Source organism: Podarcis bocagei (genome assembly GCF_964188305.1).
Source record: "Podarcis bocagei genome assembly, chromosome: 8".
Classification (NCBI taxonomy): domain Eukaryota; kingdom Metazoa; phylum Chordata; class Lepidosauria; order Squamata; family Lacertidae; genus Podarcis; species Podarcis bocagei.
Window position 1 is genome coordinate 79,719,675 of NC_138133.1, and position 16,859 is coordinate 79,736,533.

At 45.3% G+C, this 16,859-nt stretch overlaps 1 long non-coding RNA gene across 1 annotated transcript in view; it reads right to left on the reverse strand.

Moving 5' to 3' along the window:
* Positions 1 to 16,859, reverse strand: part of LOC308593180 — a 441,755-nt gene that overhangs the window by 352,429 nt on the left and 72,467 nt on the right. The gene's annotated exons all lie outside the window — the stretch shown is intronic.

Here is a 16,859-nt window from a genome sequence, read left to right on the forward strand (position 1 = left end):
GTCAGGCCCCTGGTCCATCTAGTTCAGTATTGTTTGCACTAACTGGCAGCCCCTCTCCAAAGTTTCAGACTCAGGACATTCACAGCCTTACCTGCAGATGTCAGGGATTGAACCTTCTTCATGCAAGGGAGATGTTCCACCATTGAAGAGAAGAACTGAAGAGAGGTCAGAAGTGTGCAGGTGCAGTTTGAGACTGCTTGGGAAACATCCTGGAGAGGAAGGCCTTAAGGCAGGGACCCTCAGTCCTGGCAACTGCTCCAAAGGGGCAAGACCTACTGGGAAGGGTTGCTGAGACCACTAGGCTTAGCTGCATTCCCTTTCCTTGCTCTAAATCAAACCAAACTTGGGTCTCTAGCTGTTTTTGGACTACAACCCCCATCATCCCTAGTTAGGAGGACCAGTGGTCAGGGATGATGGAAACTGTAGTCCAAAAACAGCTGGAGACCCAGGTTTGGGAAACATGGCTCTAAATCATGCAGGAAACCTACAGGAGTAAAGAAGGCAATCCTCTGCAGAAGTTACCATTCAAATGCACAAATGATTCCAAAACCATTTCATAAGAACATGCCACAGCGTTTGGTTATAACCAGCTCTCCTGCTTGTTGTTCTTTAGTCGTTTAGTCGTGTCCGACTCTTCATGACCCCCTGGACCAGAGCACGCCAGGCACTCCTGTCTTCCACTGCCTCCCGCAGTTTAGTCAAACTCATGCTGGTAGCTTCGAGAACACTGTCCAACCATCTCGTCCTCTGTCGTCCCCTTCTCCTTGTGCCCTCCATCTTTCCCAACATCAGGGTCTTTTCCAGGGAGTCTTCTCTTCTCTTCTCATGAGGTGGCCAAAGTATTTGAGTCTCAGCTTCAGGATCTGTCCTTCCAGTGAGCACTCAGGGCTGATTTCCTTAAGAATGGATAGGTTGGATCTTCTTGCATTCCATGGGACTCTCAAGAGTCTCCTCCAGCACCATAATTCAAAAGCATCAATTCTTCAGCGATCAGCTGGAGCCCAGTGAGCACTCAGGGCTGATTTCCTTAAGAATGGATAGGTTGGATCTTCTTGCATTCCATGGGACTCTCAAGAGTCTCCTCCAGCACCATAATTCAAAAGCATCAATTCTTCGGCGATCAGCCTTCTTTATGGTCCAGCTCTCACTTCCGTACATCACTCCTGGGAAACCCATTGCTTTAACTATACAGACCTTTGTTGGCAAGCTCTCCTGCTTACGTGGGTTGACCTGTCAAAAAGGGCAAAACCAGGAATGAGAAAGCTGTGTCCCTCCAGATGTTGGAGCAATTCCCATCCTCATTGGCCATTGGGCATCCTGGCTGGGGCTGATGAGAGCTGGTGTCCAACAACACCTGGAGAACCACATGTTTCTTCATCCCTGGGCTAAAGGCACTTCATAGGCGGTAAAGTGCACATTTTAGGAGCAGAACAGCCATGTAGTGACTTAGGCCGGATCTTTAAATTGGTGACTGGCAGGCAGAAAACTTCTAAACTATTGATTGAAGATCAATGATCTCCCAGTGTTTGATCTCCCACTGGCAAATCTTTGCAAAGAAACACAGGAAGGTCACTAGAAAATTAAAGAACCTTCCTCTGCTGTTAACCTATTTCTCCCTCCTTCCCTTTGTTGTGCTTTGTTGCAGGAAGGAAGAGAAGGGAGTTAAAAGGAGGCTCCACTTATTGTTTTTATTCATTGCTTCCCCAGAGGAAAACTGAAGCAGACACATTAATGGGGAACAATTGGTACAAATGTGTTCCGTTCTCTGCAGATCTGTGTAATCCAGTTCGGTGACAGATAAAAGAGCACTGATTAGAGGAGGAATTTCTTTCTCTCCCCCTTTCCCCTTTTAAAAATATGCCTTAACCCTTTGGGGATTTTGTGTGTGTGGTTATGTAGAAAACCTTTTATTTCCATGCCATAGGGTTTGAGCAGCAGCTCAGCAACATCAACGGGGGGGGGGGGGAGAGAACTTCTTTATTTCTTTGTTGTGGAACTGTTCAAACACTTTGTTAAAACGAATGAAAAACAAGCTTGACGGGGTGCAAGAGAGTCTGGCTGGAAGATGCTTCGGCCTGGTTCAGAAGCTTCCCTGAACTTTAGAATCTACTCCTTCCTAGAAACGTCTCTGATACCCCCTCAGGCTAAGTGTTCACCTGACTCTGTACATGCTATTTTAGCAGAGAAGACATTCCATAATACTGGTGCTACCAGTGAAAAAACCCATCTCCCTGAGACTCAAAGCTAGGCATGTCAGGTTCTGCCCAATATTTGCGGGGACGGGACTGGTGCATGTGTTGCATCACTGTTGGGATGCTGCCAGGGAGACGAGGGCATTTGGCAGGCCCCCAGCTGGCTCCAGCCACCGGCCGGCAGCTGGGCGATCACCGGTCTCCCTTGGAACTGCATCAAGCAGCAACACGAGCCTCAGATATGTTTAGAGACTCAGCTTATTTACTCTATCAGCAGAGTGAATAAATCTCCACAACGGAAGTGGCGGACAGAGTCATGTGTAAGCATATTTACATCATTTATTCAGCATAGTTCAGGAGCAAAGGAAAAAACATGTCTGCTTCCCTTCGTGTCCAGCTAAAAACAGCAATACAAAAGCAATATACAAAACGGAAGATCCCAGCAGACTGCTGGAAGTAAACAGGCATGTGACACACAACAGTCATGCCTGATCCTTTTAAGGTGGAACGGAACTATATCCTAACAATCCCATGGTAAGAAGAGTCCTGACTGTGCCGGGTGTGCCCTTCAAAAGTCCTGACGGGTGGAATGGGAAACAAAAGACGGACAGGTGAAATCAGTGATGATATACTGGGCAAGGAACTTTGATTATCTTCTTTGGCGAACACTCGTAGCCAAGTAGTATTGTCTTCCATAAACACAGTCTTAACAGTGAGTCTGTAAGTGACTGTGGAGGCCAGTTCTGGATCCACATGTCCTTCCACTGTGGGGACATAGGTTTCCAGGCAGGAGTTGATCACAGCGAGGGTTTGCCAACCACGCCTTCCTCTTAGCACGTTTCTCTCTTTCATCCTGAGCTTGAGTGTCTTCCAAGTTCATGACACCTTTGGTAAAAGCTATTATCCAATTGGAGTGCTTGCAGGCCTGTATTTCCTGGTTGTTGGTGTTTATACTACATTTTTTTTTTTTAGATTTGCCTTGAGAGAGTCTTTAAGCCTCTTCTGCTGACCACCAGCATTACACTTTCTGTTTTTAAGTTTGGAATAGAGTAGTTGCTTTGGAAGACGAAAATCAGGCATCCGCACAACATGACCAGTCCAATGAAGCTGATGTTGAAGAATCATTGCTTCGACACTGGTGATCTTTGCTTCTTCCAGTACACTGGCATTGGTTCGCCTGTCTTCCCAAGTGATGTGTAAATTTTTATTTTATTTTTTACTAATGTAGCTGAGTCCTCAGTACAAGGCAGCTTCATATGCTCCTATTCACATCAGTGGTGTCAGAGATGCATGAAAGACTCATGTATGAAAAGCTTCCAGAGTGTTGGGAATAATGCAACTCTGGTCAGGGTGGATTAAAAACAAACAAGCGAGCCACTCAAAACCACCGCTGATAACAAACCACCACAATGAAATGTTTCACTCTACATCAGTAGATTTGTACCGCTTCCCATCTGTGCAGATTGATGGTAGCAAATAGTCACCACAGCAAGGATCTAATTTATTTTGGGATAAATTATTACTGGGACCCATAAACATGTGCAAGAACAAGAGACTCATCAGCAGATTATTTATTGAAGTGGATGACATTCTGTTGACCATTCTCCAAAGTGCCAAAATCAACAGACTCCATACCAGCATTTCGGAGACAGCTGAGCTGTTCTTTCCCCAGCAAAGTCCTGTTCATGGCTTTGTTTATTAGCCCCTTGGAAATCTAACCAGAAGGACACACACATAATTTATATATGGCAAAACGGACTGAATTTTGAAATGTCGGGAGGTGGAGAATGTTAGTATTTCATGAGTGGAATGGCATGAGACACCCAGCTTATTAATTTACGACACCTCCGTGGGGTGGAATGTGTTTTTCTGCTTAGCAGGGAGACATGCGCTGTGAAGACCTTGAGTGTTCTTTAGCTAGACATATCATAAAATCAAGAAAATTATTATTTGTTATTTATATTTTATTGGGTCCCCCCCAGTGCTGTTTTTTCTGGAAAATGAGGTGCCAGAACACACTCTCTCTCTCTCTCTCTCTCTCTCTCTCTCTCTCTCTCTCTCTCTCTCTCTCTCTCTCTCTCTCTCTCTCTTGCCAACAAAAAGTCTTTATTGAAATTCATTATACAATCATACACAGTATTAACTTCACACATACATATACAAAGAAAAAATATTCTTGAATAAATTTACCATAGGGTATTGATTTAGACTTACACATTCTCTTTCCACATAGATTCAAACTAAATTAAACTAAAATAAGATAAAATAAAATAACATAACAATAACAATAACATAAAATAAAATATAACAAAGATAGGCTTCCCACCCTTTCCTGATGTAGTTTGCATTTATAATATTGAATGTACTTATAATTATTACCTTACTCTTAATATTTTTTCTAATACTTTCTTGCAACATATTGTACCAACTTTTCTTCATTTCTTACTATTTTATATACACAAGGGGGCCATTCAAACACGGCCAAGGTGGTGCCAGAACTCACCATGAACTCATCCCTCATTCTCTTAGAATGGCAATGGCACCCACCTGAGGGTTGCCAAAACTGAGTTCCGTTGAGTTCTGGCTGGAAAAAAAGGGCCTGTTTTCTATTTTCATCCTACTCTACTCTATTCATTTTGCTGAAATCCATGTTAGGATACTGATGTTCCGTTCCACTTTAAAAGGAACAGGCATGACTGTTGTGTGTCACATGCCTGTTTACAGTCCAGCACACCTTGCTGGGAACTTCCGTTGTGTGTATAGCTTTTGCTTGTGCTTCGTGCTGTTGGACATGAAAGAGAGCAGACATGTTTTCTTTCTCCTGAACTATGCTGAATAAACTGCTTGTAAATATCCTTTACATATGCCTCTGTCCGCCCTTCCGTTGCAAAGAGTTCTTATCTCTGCTGGCTTGCGTGCCCAGTTTCTGATGGCTTCTGAAGCTCAGGTTGCAGTTTTGATGCTGTTCCAAGAACCGGAGTTCGCCCGGCTGCCGGCTGGTGGGCTGGAGCCATCTGGGGGGCCTGTCAATTGCCCCCGTTACCTTGGACACATCCCAACAATCCACGGGTAGAGCTTTATTTAGTTGTAACAGTTATATCACCGGGGCGCGGGTGGCGCTGTGGGTTAAACCACAGAGCCTAGGACTTGCCGCTCAGAAGGTCAGCGGTTTGATTCCCCATGACGGGGTGAGCTCCTGTTGCTCAGTCCCTGCTCCTGCCAACCTAGCCGTTCGAAAGCACGTCAAAGTGCAAGTACCGGTAGATAAATAGGTACCGCTCCGGCGGGAAGGTAAACGGCGTTTCCGCGCGCTGTTCTGGTTCGCCAGAAGCGGTTTAGTCATGCTGGCCACATGACCTGGAAGCGGCGCAACCCCAGAGTCAGTCACGATTGGACCTAATGGTCAGAGGTCCCTTTACCTTTACCCAGTGGCGTAGCATGGATTGTCAGCACCCGGGGCAAGGCAAGTAATTTGCGCCCCCTAACCCGTGGATTTGCGCCCCCTAACCCTAACCCCCAGATGTTGCGCCCGGTGCGGCTGGCCCCCCCTGCACCCCCCACGCTATGCCACTGCCTGGTTATATCACCACTTCCCCTCGAGTAGCTGAAGGTGGCATATGTGGTTCCTTCCCTCCTCATTTTGCCCTGTGAGATTGCTTAGACAGACAGACAGACAGACAGAGAGAGAGACAGAGAGACCCAAGGTCACCCAGCGACCTTCCTGGCTGTGTGGGGATTTGAACCCTCTTCTCCAGGTCCTAGTACAAGACTCTAACTGTGCTTCCTTCAGTATCTGTGGTATTTCTCCCCCTCCATGGTCCTTGATGACAATGGCTGGGCCTTGCAGAGTCACAACAGCTATCGGAGCGGTGCATCCCATTTTGCTTCCAGGGGTGAAATGGGAACGGAACACTGCCCTGCTGCCCTGACACTGTTGCAGCCTCCCTTACCTTGGGTTGTGTGGTGGAACCCAAGAAACACCAATGATGGTGGTAGGTTCTGGCGAGATCTTTGCACCACTTCCCTGTTGATAGTAAATGGGAGGGTGGGCATCAAATCCTGACATCCAGTTAAATACGGGCACATTTAAGGGACATGCTCACTGTAAAAGAGACTGAGCCAGCGCAAACACGAACTGAGCAGGAAAAGCAAGCGGTCTCTCTCGTACTATGAATCTCTGAAAGAATATTTACTTTCTCGGGTGCACAGCCGCTCCTAAGGACACAACATCTGCTTCTGTTTTCTTCGTTTCATCTGCATACCCTCATCCTAGGTTTGACTTCCTTCGGATGAAAGGCTGAACAACCACATCAGTTTGCCGCTACCAGGGATGTCTTTGAATACCTTCTGCGTTATTGTTGTTTAGTATTTCTATTTCCTTTTTAATGCTAGATGTTACACTAGAGCAGCAGCTCGCAAGTCTGCGACAGCTGGCAAGAAAAAGCCAGAAAGGGGTGAAGTTTATGTGCATGGAGGCAGGAGCCAGCTGTGAGATATTTGTTTAAATAATGATCCAAACAAGCATGTATTGATTCCTGAAACAGGCAGAAGGAAAGCCTGATGGTGTCAGCCAGAGAAGTCCCAAGGTGTTTCTTATATGGAAATTTGATCTGTTTTTGCTACTCTATTACCTTGCCAAATGACTCAAACAATGATGTGAGATGCATGAAGCCAGCAGTGTAGACAATTGCTCACTTTTTAAAAAAACTGCCATAGTACTGTTGCATAGTACTTTGGATATGCAAAATGACCTTTTATTTTGGCCTTTGCATATAACAGGTGTATGGGGTGATAGGGGAGGGGTTTGTTGTTGTTTAGTCATTTAATCGTGTCCGACTCTTCATGATCCCATGGACCAGAGCACACCAGGCACTTCTGTCTTCCACTGCCTCCCACAGTGTGGTCAAACTCATGCTGGTAGCTTCAAGAACACTGTCCAACCATCTCGTCCTCTGTCGTCCCCTTCTCCTTGTGCCCTCCATCTTTCCCAACATCAGGGTCTTTTCCAGGGAGTCTTCTCTTCTCATGAGGTGGCCAAAGTCTTGGAGCCTCAGCTTCACGATCTGTCCTTCCAGTGAGCACTCAGGGCTGATTTCCTTCAGAATGGAGAGGTTTGATCTTCTTGCAGTCCATGGGACTCTCAAGAGTCTCCTCCAGCACCATAATTCAAAAGCACCAATTCTTTGGCGATCAGCCTTCTTGATGGTCCAGCTCTCACTTCCATACATCACTACTGGGAAAACCATAGCTTTAACGATACGGACCTTTGTTGGCAAGGTGATGTCTCTGCTTTTTAACATGCTGTCTAGGTTTGTTATTGCTTTTCTCCCAAGAAGCAGGCGTCTTTTAATTTCATGACTGCTGTCACCATCTGCAGTGATCATGGAGCCCAAGAAAGTAAAATCTCTCACTGCCTCCATTTCTTCCCCAGGGGAAGGGTAGTACCTCTGAAACACATTGAGGGTATTTGCCCTCCTAGGTGTGTGACATCATACTGGGTTCATAAGGAAAGCGTTAACTAATTGTAAAATGACTAACCAATGGGAACCCAAGGGGCAGAGTTAACTGTGTATAAGGTTTAAGCACAGAGGGTTTTTTGAGGAAGTTAGTGTTAGAGTTAGGGTGGTTGAGAAGACAGTCTGGAGTTAGAAGAGACAGAGAAGATAAGTTTGTGGGTTGGGCTTGTCTGGTGTGAGAGTGTGAGAGAATTTGTTAAGAGGAGTCAGTCAAACAGTTGAGATAATCAGTCAGAAGGTATCAGGAAGGTATAGGCCAGTGAAGAAACTAAAGTTAAGATACTCACAGGAATATTATCTGAGAAACCATAAACTTGTTAATGTTTGTAAAATAAACTTGGGGTTTTTTTTGGTTCACAGTGTTTTACCAGAGAGTAACGGGTTGGTGGCAGCGGGGAAGCGAGCACAGTGGTGGCACAGGGATCAATAGACCGTTAAACGTCCGGGGACCCTGTGTGATTGCCACAGGTAGTGTGTCCACCTTTGATTCCCACCCTGCACTCGGCTCTCCACTGTGGCTCCTAGAAGTTATCAGCATGTGACAACAGCCACACCCTGGGAATGGCTTTGACTGGCCAGCAAAACCAGATGAGGGTAGCCGATGGGTATCAAACCTTCCGTGAGTTAGGGACTTCCCCTGCATGCAAAGACAGGCTCTGGTAGCTTGAACCAACAAGACCAATAGTGGATCCAATGGTCAAGAAGGTAGTTTCTGCATGTGCTATAGAGGGAAGCGAGGGGCAGATGGAGCTCGTCCACCTGAGAAGGTAGCCCATCTAGGAGAAGGAAAACTCTGATCCTAAACCTCCGCTGCCATGCAGGATATTTCCATGGGTGAAGTCAAACTATTGCGTTAGCAGCACAAAAGTGACCTTCCCGGGACACAAGCCTGGGCAGTGTGTGCAAAGGTCCTGAGCTTCCCAGATGACAAGATCCCCTTCTCAACCCCCCCCCCCAGCTTGGATCCAAAGGAAAGCAGAGCAATACATTTGGCACCAGCTCAGCTGCAGGATTTGTTGGAAGGAGTCATACAAGACACCATCCAACCATCTTAGGGACTCCACTCAGGATTTGTGTAGGGTCTTCTGTAGATGTCCTGCAAGGCAGTGGAAATTTACTACGGAAGACACCAAAATTTCCTCCTTTTCTGCTGCCCCTCTGGAAATCCCCACTTGACATCCATTTGGTCACGTGTTGGCTCTGCCTGGGTGAGGTCAATGGAAAACATTGTACGACTTGTATCTGGCCACCTTGAGAAGCCACAAGGGCAAAACTTGGTTTGGGGAGACTGGTTCTCTCGTAAAGGTGAGCATTTCCTCCTTGATTGCTTGTCTCTTCCTTTCCCCACACTCAGCTGGTATACTTGTAAATCACCAGCTACAAGAAAGATACAGGGAGTCTGCAGGGCTCCCTCCTCAAAAGGAAACCAACACCATCAAAGGCTGTTTTCAAAGTTCCCTCTGCATGGGTGAAATTCAAAGCAGTGTGATGAGATAAGAAAGAGCTTTTGTACACTTGAAAGTCCTTCAATTTACTCAGATAATAGCATCTTTCCCGTGTTGCTGCAGAGGGTCCCATTGCTCAATTGCAGTGGAGACACTGCAGAAAGGATATGTATTTAGATAAAGATCAAGGTGAATTGTGAGCATCGCTTCGCAGTAGGAGCTTGTTCACAAGAAGAACTGGGCACAAAAGGGAGGAAGACCACAACATACTTGAAAGCCATGTGTTAGTTTGAGTATTCACATGAACAACTGGAGTACGTAGGAGGACAATATCATGGCCGATTTTGCTTTGATTGGTTTGGTATAGAAAACAAACCACTACTTTGGGAAGGCTTCCTTTAGGGATACAGTGGTACCTCAGGTTAAGTACTTAATTAGTTCCGGGGGTCCACACTTAACCTGAAACTGTTCTTAACCTGAAGCACCACTTTAGCTAATGGGGCCTCCCGCTGCTGCTGTGCTGCCAGATCATGATTTCTGTTCTCATCCTGAAGCAAAGTTCTTAACCCGAGGTACTATTTCTGGATTAGCGGAGTCTGTAACCTGAAGCGTATGTAACCCGAGGTACCACTGTACTTCTGAATTCCTCTACTTAACAGATTCCTTTCCAAATCTGCCTTCTTATCTCTCTTGTCCTGCATGCTGAACAGCACCAAATGTGGCAGCTTTTCACCCCTCTTCTGATAATATCTTCCTAAGAATGTAAGTGGAGCCCTGTTGGACCATCTAGTCCATCATCCTCACATTAATGAGGTGAGAAACCAGATGCCCTGGTGGGAAATCCAACAGCAGGACCTGAACACAACAGCACCGTGTTGCAATTCTTAGCAACTGGTATTAAGAGTCATAGCCATCGTGTCTGGAAATTCTGGTGCCATTTCAAGAATTCTTCTGTCCACCCAAGCCTCTCTAAAATCTGGAGTGATCAAAGACTGAGCCACTCTGTTCTAAAGATGTCATTTGTTGAAAGATGGTCGTTTAAGTGAGAAGAATGTCTCTATGTTAAAGGGCATGGATGGGGGAAATGATCCTTGACACTTTCCAGCTTTGTAGTTCCCCCCTTAAGTGAAAGTGCTGCTCCTTCTCCTTCTCCCACCTTCTTTTATACACTGCAAATATGCACTACCACATTCTCCACCTCCTCCTCAAGTACTCTTCAAATACCAGAGGAGTGGTTTCAGAATTACGGATCTAATAAGGCAGTGATTTCTGTTCCAATCCATCAATGGTGGACCTTGGGGTCTCAAACAAAACAAAGGTTAGCCCTCCCCCAATTTATAATGACAGCCCTTCCGAAAATTCAAGCAGAAATCAAGTTTTAAATACAGAAGAAGAAGAAGAAGAAGAAGAAGAAGAAGAAGAAGAGTAGTAGTAGTAGTAGTAGTAGTAGTAGTAGTAGTAGTAGTTTGGATTTGATATCCCACTTTATCACTACCCAAAGGAGTCTCAAAGCGGCTAACATTCTCCTTTCCCTTCCTCCCCCACAACAAACACTCTGTGAGGTGAGTGGGGCTGAGAGACTTCAGAGAAGTGTGACTAGCCCAAGATCACCCAGCAGCTGCATGTGGAGGAGCGGAGACGCGAACCCGGTTCACCAGATTACAAGTCTACCACTCTTAACCACTACACCGCACTGGCTTGACGTACACAAACAGCCACCTGAAACTCAGCCGAACTGATATTTTGCTCTTTGGTGGTTCAGTCATAACTAATGGCACCTCACATTCGCTCTCAAAATCAATCTTCCAGGCCCCACAGCTGGCGATTTGCATGATCCCTTACCTTTGATCACAAGCCTAAAAAAGAAGGGGTGGGTGAAGAGAATAGCAGCCACTGTCATGGATGGGCCAAACCAGCAGCAGCCTGAAGGAGGAGAAGGCGAAGTGACTCCAGACCTGCTGCTGATCAGCCTTCTTCCTCCTGATAAGAACCTGGATTGTTAGACTACGTGAACTGAGATATTCCTGATCTCAGGACTGGACTGAATCTTGTATACAGACTCTGCCTCCGGGCAATTAACCCCCTGGTTGGCTGACTTCTCCCTCCACTGAGCTCTGCCGTGGCTGGCAGCACAGGACTACGACAGCCACAGCTGCTGCCAAGACAAGATATCCACGGATTTCGTATTATCACATTGTGGGGACCAACCTCTTTCAACTCCAGATTGGTTCAAAATGATCCACATTAAGGTCAGGAGTAGGAACATGATGCCTCATAACCTGTTAGCTGCTCCAGCTTTGAGAATGCGGTGCCAGGACTTCCATGGAACACATTCTGGAATAAAATTACGAGTCCACCCCCACCTTGCCAGATGGCAGATCAAGCAGGAAATCTTTGAATAATGACCAGTAACTTGAGGTGGTTGGTACGGAACATCCTGTCAGTTTGCATTTCTTAGTACAGAAAGTATTTGATCTGATGTGTAGAGATTTTTCCTATTCTACTTAATTCAAGAGGGTTCCGGAAGCTTCTCTGTGTAAAAAACAACAACAAGCAGAAGGTTTATGATGTTTGGGTTATTCCTTCAGAGAAGCTGAGTACAGCTGGCTTAAGCTGGTTCTGTTATCTCTTTCTGTCAAGGTCATGTTACAGTTAGGTAGCCGTGTTGGTCTGCCATAGTCAAAATAAAAAAAATTCCTTCCTGTAGCACCTTAAAGACCAACTAAGTTAGTTCTTGGTATAAGCTTTCGTGTGCATGCACACTTCTTCAGATATACTGTGTATCTGAAGAAGTGTGCATGCACACGAAAGCTTATACCAAGAACTAACTTAGTTGGTCTTTAAGGTGCTACAGGAAGGAATTTTTTTTTATTTTGTCAAGGTCATGCTCACAATAATACTAAGTCCAGTAGGAGCCTGGGTTTCATTTTCTCTTTCTATCTCTTTTCCTTCTGGTGTGGTGTTCTGTACATAGTATGCTTAGTGTTAAGGTTTATACTTATAGTTATTGTAAGTTTAAGTTATGTCTGCTGCAACTGGACAGTGGCAATCCTGAATGTACAGTGGTACCTCTAGTTGCGGACACAATCTGTTCCGGGGTGCCGTTCGCACCCTGAAAAGTCCACAACTAGAGCGGCGCTTCTGCCCAAGTGCAGAGCGTGATAGAGCGCTTCTGCGCATGTGTGAAGCACGCAGAACGCTTCTGTGCATGCGTGGGGGGGGGGGCCGAAACCTGGAAGTATACACTTCCGGGTTTGCCAGGTTCACAAGCTGAAAAGATGTAAGATGAACCTAATGCAACACGAGGTACAGTGGTGCCCCGCAAGACGAATGCCTCGCAAGACGGAAAACTCACTAGACGAAAGGGTTTTCCGTTTTTGAGCTGCTTCGCAAGATGAATTTCCCTATGGGCTTGCTTCGCAAGACAAAAACGTCTTGCAAGTGTGTTTCCTTTTTCTTAACACCGTTAATACCGTTGCGACTTGACTTCGAGGAGCAACTCATAGAACGCAGTGTACATAGTAGCCTTTTTGAGGTTTTTAAAGACTTTGGTGATTTTTGAAGCTTTTCCAAAACTTCTTTTGCAGCCATTTGGTAAGTTAAGCTTTTAAAACTTTTTTGGGGGGGTTTGGATTTTGGGTTGGGGTGTTTGGAATTCAAGGACTCGGTGTTGGAAGGGGTTTGCAAGAATCTGGAAGCTTGTGTGTTTTTTTTCTGCATTTTTATGATTTTCTGTGACCATTGGGCCACTCTGCTGTTTTTTTAAAAAAATCTGGGTTTGAATTTTGAAATGCTCTTTACAGTATGTGTGACTTTAAAGAGCACTTAATAAACTCTTGTTGTACCAGATTTGGCTTTGTTTAGACTTTTTTTGACCATAGGAACGCATTAATTGATTTTCAATGCATTCCTATGGGAAACCGTGCTTCGCAAGACGAAAAATTCGCTAGACGAAAAAATTCGCGGAATGAATTACCGTATTTTTTGCACCATAACACTCACTTTTTTCCTCCTAAAAAGTAAGGGGAAATGTCTGTGTGTGTTATGGAGGGAATGCCTACGGGTGGCATGCCTACAGATTTTCCTCCTCTAAAAACTATGTGCGTGTTATGGTCAGGTGCGTGTTATAGAGCGAAAAATACGGTAATTTCATCTTGCGAGGCACCACTGTATGACTGTATTGGATTTGTGACCATTATGCTCATTTGCCTTCAGTATCACTAAAACTCTGCTGGATGAAATATAAATTGCCTCTGGTCTATTTTTTGGGAAATCCTGCAACGTGTTTAACGTGTTTACTACACCACAATGTGTTTACTATACAGTGGAGCTCTGCTCTGGATCAATATTGAATAGAAATTCCATGGCACCCCCCCTTTCCTATTGGTGCTCTGCAGTTGCTTATGAAATATGTTAGGAAAGCATGTTCAGTCTACACATATTGACCAGTCTGAAACAGTTCTTGCCCCTTCCCAAATCTGTAGGCTTATGCATGTCATCCAGAGGCGCAAAGATATGGGTATGGAGAGCACTGATGTACCAGACCTGTGGCCAGCAGGGTCCCCAAGCTCTGAGTTTCTTCTTACTTTTTTAAAGCAAGGATCTAGCCCTCCTAGAAATAAAGTTATGAAGCAAAAGGTCCTCTTCTGGGACATGGTCTGAGGTCACATGCCACTGGTAGAGTGAGACGTTCGGGTGTGAGGTTGTGGGGTGTGTCTGTCCATTTCCCCATCCTTAAATGTTGGATGGTATGGGACGAGAGAGGTGGAGCTAATGTGCATAATAATAATAATAATAGTAATAATAATAATTTATTTATACCCTGCCCATCTGAATGGGTTTCCCCTAGTGAAAGGACGATATATTTCACTGCAGTTGAGGGCAGCAGGCTAGCGTAGGTGATACAGGGCAAGCCACAGGGCACTCTCAGGTCTGTTTCCTCCCTACACATCAGCATATACCGCCTGAGGTAGCTGCCTCACTTTGCCTCATCATCAGGTGGTGTTCTGAAATGAGAGGATTATTACCGGGAGACAAAAGTAGCATGCCATTTATTTATACATACATACATACATACATACATACATACATACATACATACATACCGTACATACATAAATACATACTGTTATTTTCATGGTACAAAAGATAAATTTTGAGAAAACAATTGTTACAACAACCACCACCACCACCACCTATTATTTATATCCCGCCCATCTGGCTGGGTTTCCCCAGCCACTCTGGGCAGCTCCCAACAGAATATTAAAAACACGATAAAACATCAAACATTAAAAACTTCCCTAATCAGGACTGCCTTCAGATGTCTTCAAAAAGTCAGAAAAGTTGTTTATTTCCTTGACATCTGATGGGAGGGCGTTCCACAGGGCGGGTGCCACTACCGAGAAGGCCCTCTGCCTGGTTCCCTGTAGCTTCACTTCTCGCAGTGAGGGAACCGCCAGAAGGCCCTTGGAGCTGGACCTCAGTGTCTGGGCTGAACGATGGGGGTGGAGATGCTCCTTCAGGCATACACCAATTCTCCTCCCCTGCCTTGTGGGACAGATCACAATCTCCCGCTCCCCTTGCAGGCTGATGGGTGGAATGATCTGTGGTGCCTCCAACTCCTTCAGCAGAGCCAGGTCTTTACCTTGCAACTGTACAATTCTGTGAAGTCAGGTGCAGGGCAGGTGGGTATGGCTTGGCTGAAATGGCCACAGAGGCTCAATGGGGAGTCTGGTAAGTGAATCAGGCCTGTGAGCTGGAGGTAGGAACCACACAGCAAACACCCGAATGGGTCTGAGTCCTTTTCACGACTGACTCTCTCTCTCTTTTTTTTTAAAAAAATAATTTTTATTGAATGATTTTATGTTACAAAAAAACAATACAGCCATACTACCACTATAATAATAATAATAATAATAATAATAATAATAATAATAATAATAATAATAATAATAATTTATTATTTGTACCCCGCCCATCTGGCTGGGCTTCCCCAGCCACTCTGGGCGGCTTCCACAGAAACCAAAAAACACTAAAATATCATACATTAAAAGCTTCCCTGAATAGGGCCGCCTTAAGATGTCTTCTGAATGTCAGGTAGTTGTCCATCACCTTGACATCCGATGGGAGGGCATTCCACAGGGCGGGCGCCACCACCGAAAAGGCCCTCTGCATGGTTCCCTGTAGCTTTGCTTCTTGCAGTGAGGGAACTGCCAGAAGGCCCTCAGCGCTGGACCTCAGTGTCCGGGCAGAACGATGGGGGTGGAGACGCTCCTTCAGGTATACTGGGCCGAAGCCGTTTAGGGCTTTAAAGGTCAACACCAGCACTTTGAATTGTGCTCGGAAACGTACTGGGAGCCAATGTAGGTCTTTCAAGACCGGTGTTATGTGGTCTCGGCGGCCGCCCCCAGTCACCAGTCTAGCTGCCGCATTCTGGATTAGCTGTAGTTTCCGAGTCACCTTCAAAGGTAGCCCCACGTAGAGCGCATTGCAGTAGTCCAAGCGGGAGATAACTAGAGCATGCACCACTCTGGCCAGACAGTCCGCGGGCAGGTAGGGTCTCAGCCTGTGTACCAGGTGGAGTTGGTAGACAGCTGCCCTGGATACAGAATTGACCTGCGCCTCCATGGACAGCTGTGAGTCCAAAATGACTCCCAGGCTGTGCACCTGGTCCTTCAGGGGCACAGTTACCCTATTCAGGACCAGGGAGTCCTCCACACCAGCCCGCCCCCTGTCCCCCAAAAACAGTACTTCTGTCTTGTCAGGATTCAACTTCAATCCATTAGCCGCCATCCATCCTCCAACCGCCTCCAGGCACTCACACAGGACCTTCACCGCCTTCACTGGTTCTGATTTGAAATAAAAATTACATACATAAATATTTAATTTGTTATTTGTTATTTACCGTATTATTTCCTCCTAAACATTCCATACAAATACACACATATGTGCAAACACTCACATACCCACACCCGCACACAAAATGATAATAATGAAAGTAAATATTTTCCCCCTCTTTTATCTTCCAAAATCTTTTCTTCAATTTTGACTTCCTGTCAAGTCCCTTTGCATATATTTTATCTTACAATCGAATGTACACAAAACAATAATCCTTTCTATTTAAATTTTCCAATACATTCTGAAAACATAATAAATCCTTAATTGTTGTCCACCTCCTTTTAGTTCCTTTATCACTTGAATGCTAGTGCGGAGTCAAAACTATTATTGTATTTTTGAACATATCTTCTATAACCATCCCATTTCCCCACAAATTTTTCCTTTGAGTTTCCTCTGAGTTTACTAGTCAGTTGAGCCGTCTCCACCAACTCCTGTAATTTTATTTGCCAATCTGTTATTTTTGGAGCCTTGTGATCTTTCCATCCCTTGGCCACAAGTATACGAGCTGCTGCGGTTGCATACAAGAATACCTCTCTTATACCTCTCTCATATATTTCTCCCCAATAAATCTTAATCTTTTCACACGTCCACCACATGTGGATCATGTCACCGTTATTTCCTCCACATCTCCAACAAGCATTAATTCCGATAGTCGGTCTTGATGGGGAGAGCTTTCCATTTGGCACAAAGGAATTAAACAGATGTGATACAGTGCAGTAACAGGGACACCCAGTGATGAAGTGCTCCATTCCACTTTGAAGCACCCTTTCTGATTTGGATAGAAAACACTTCCTGCAGTGAAACGCTCA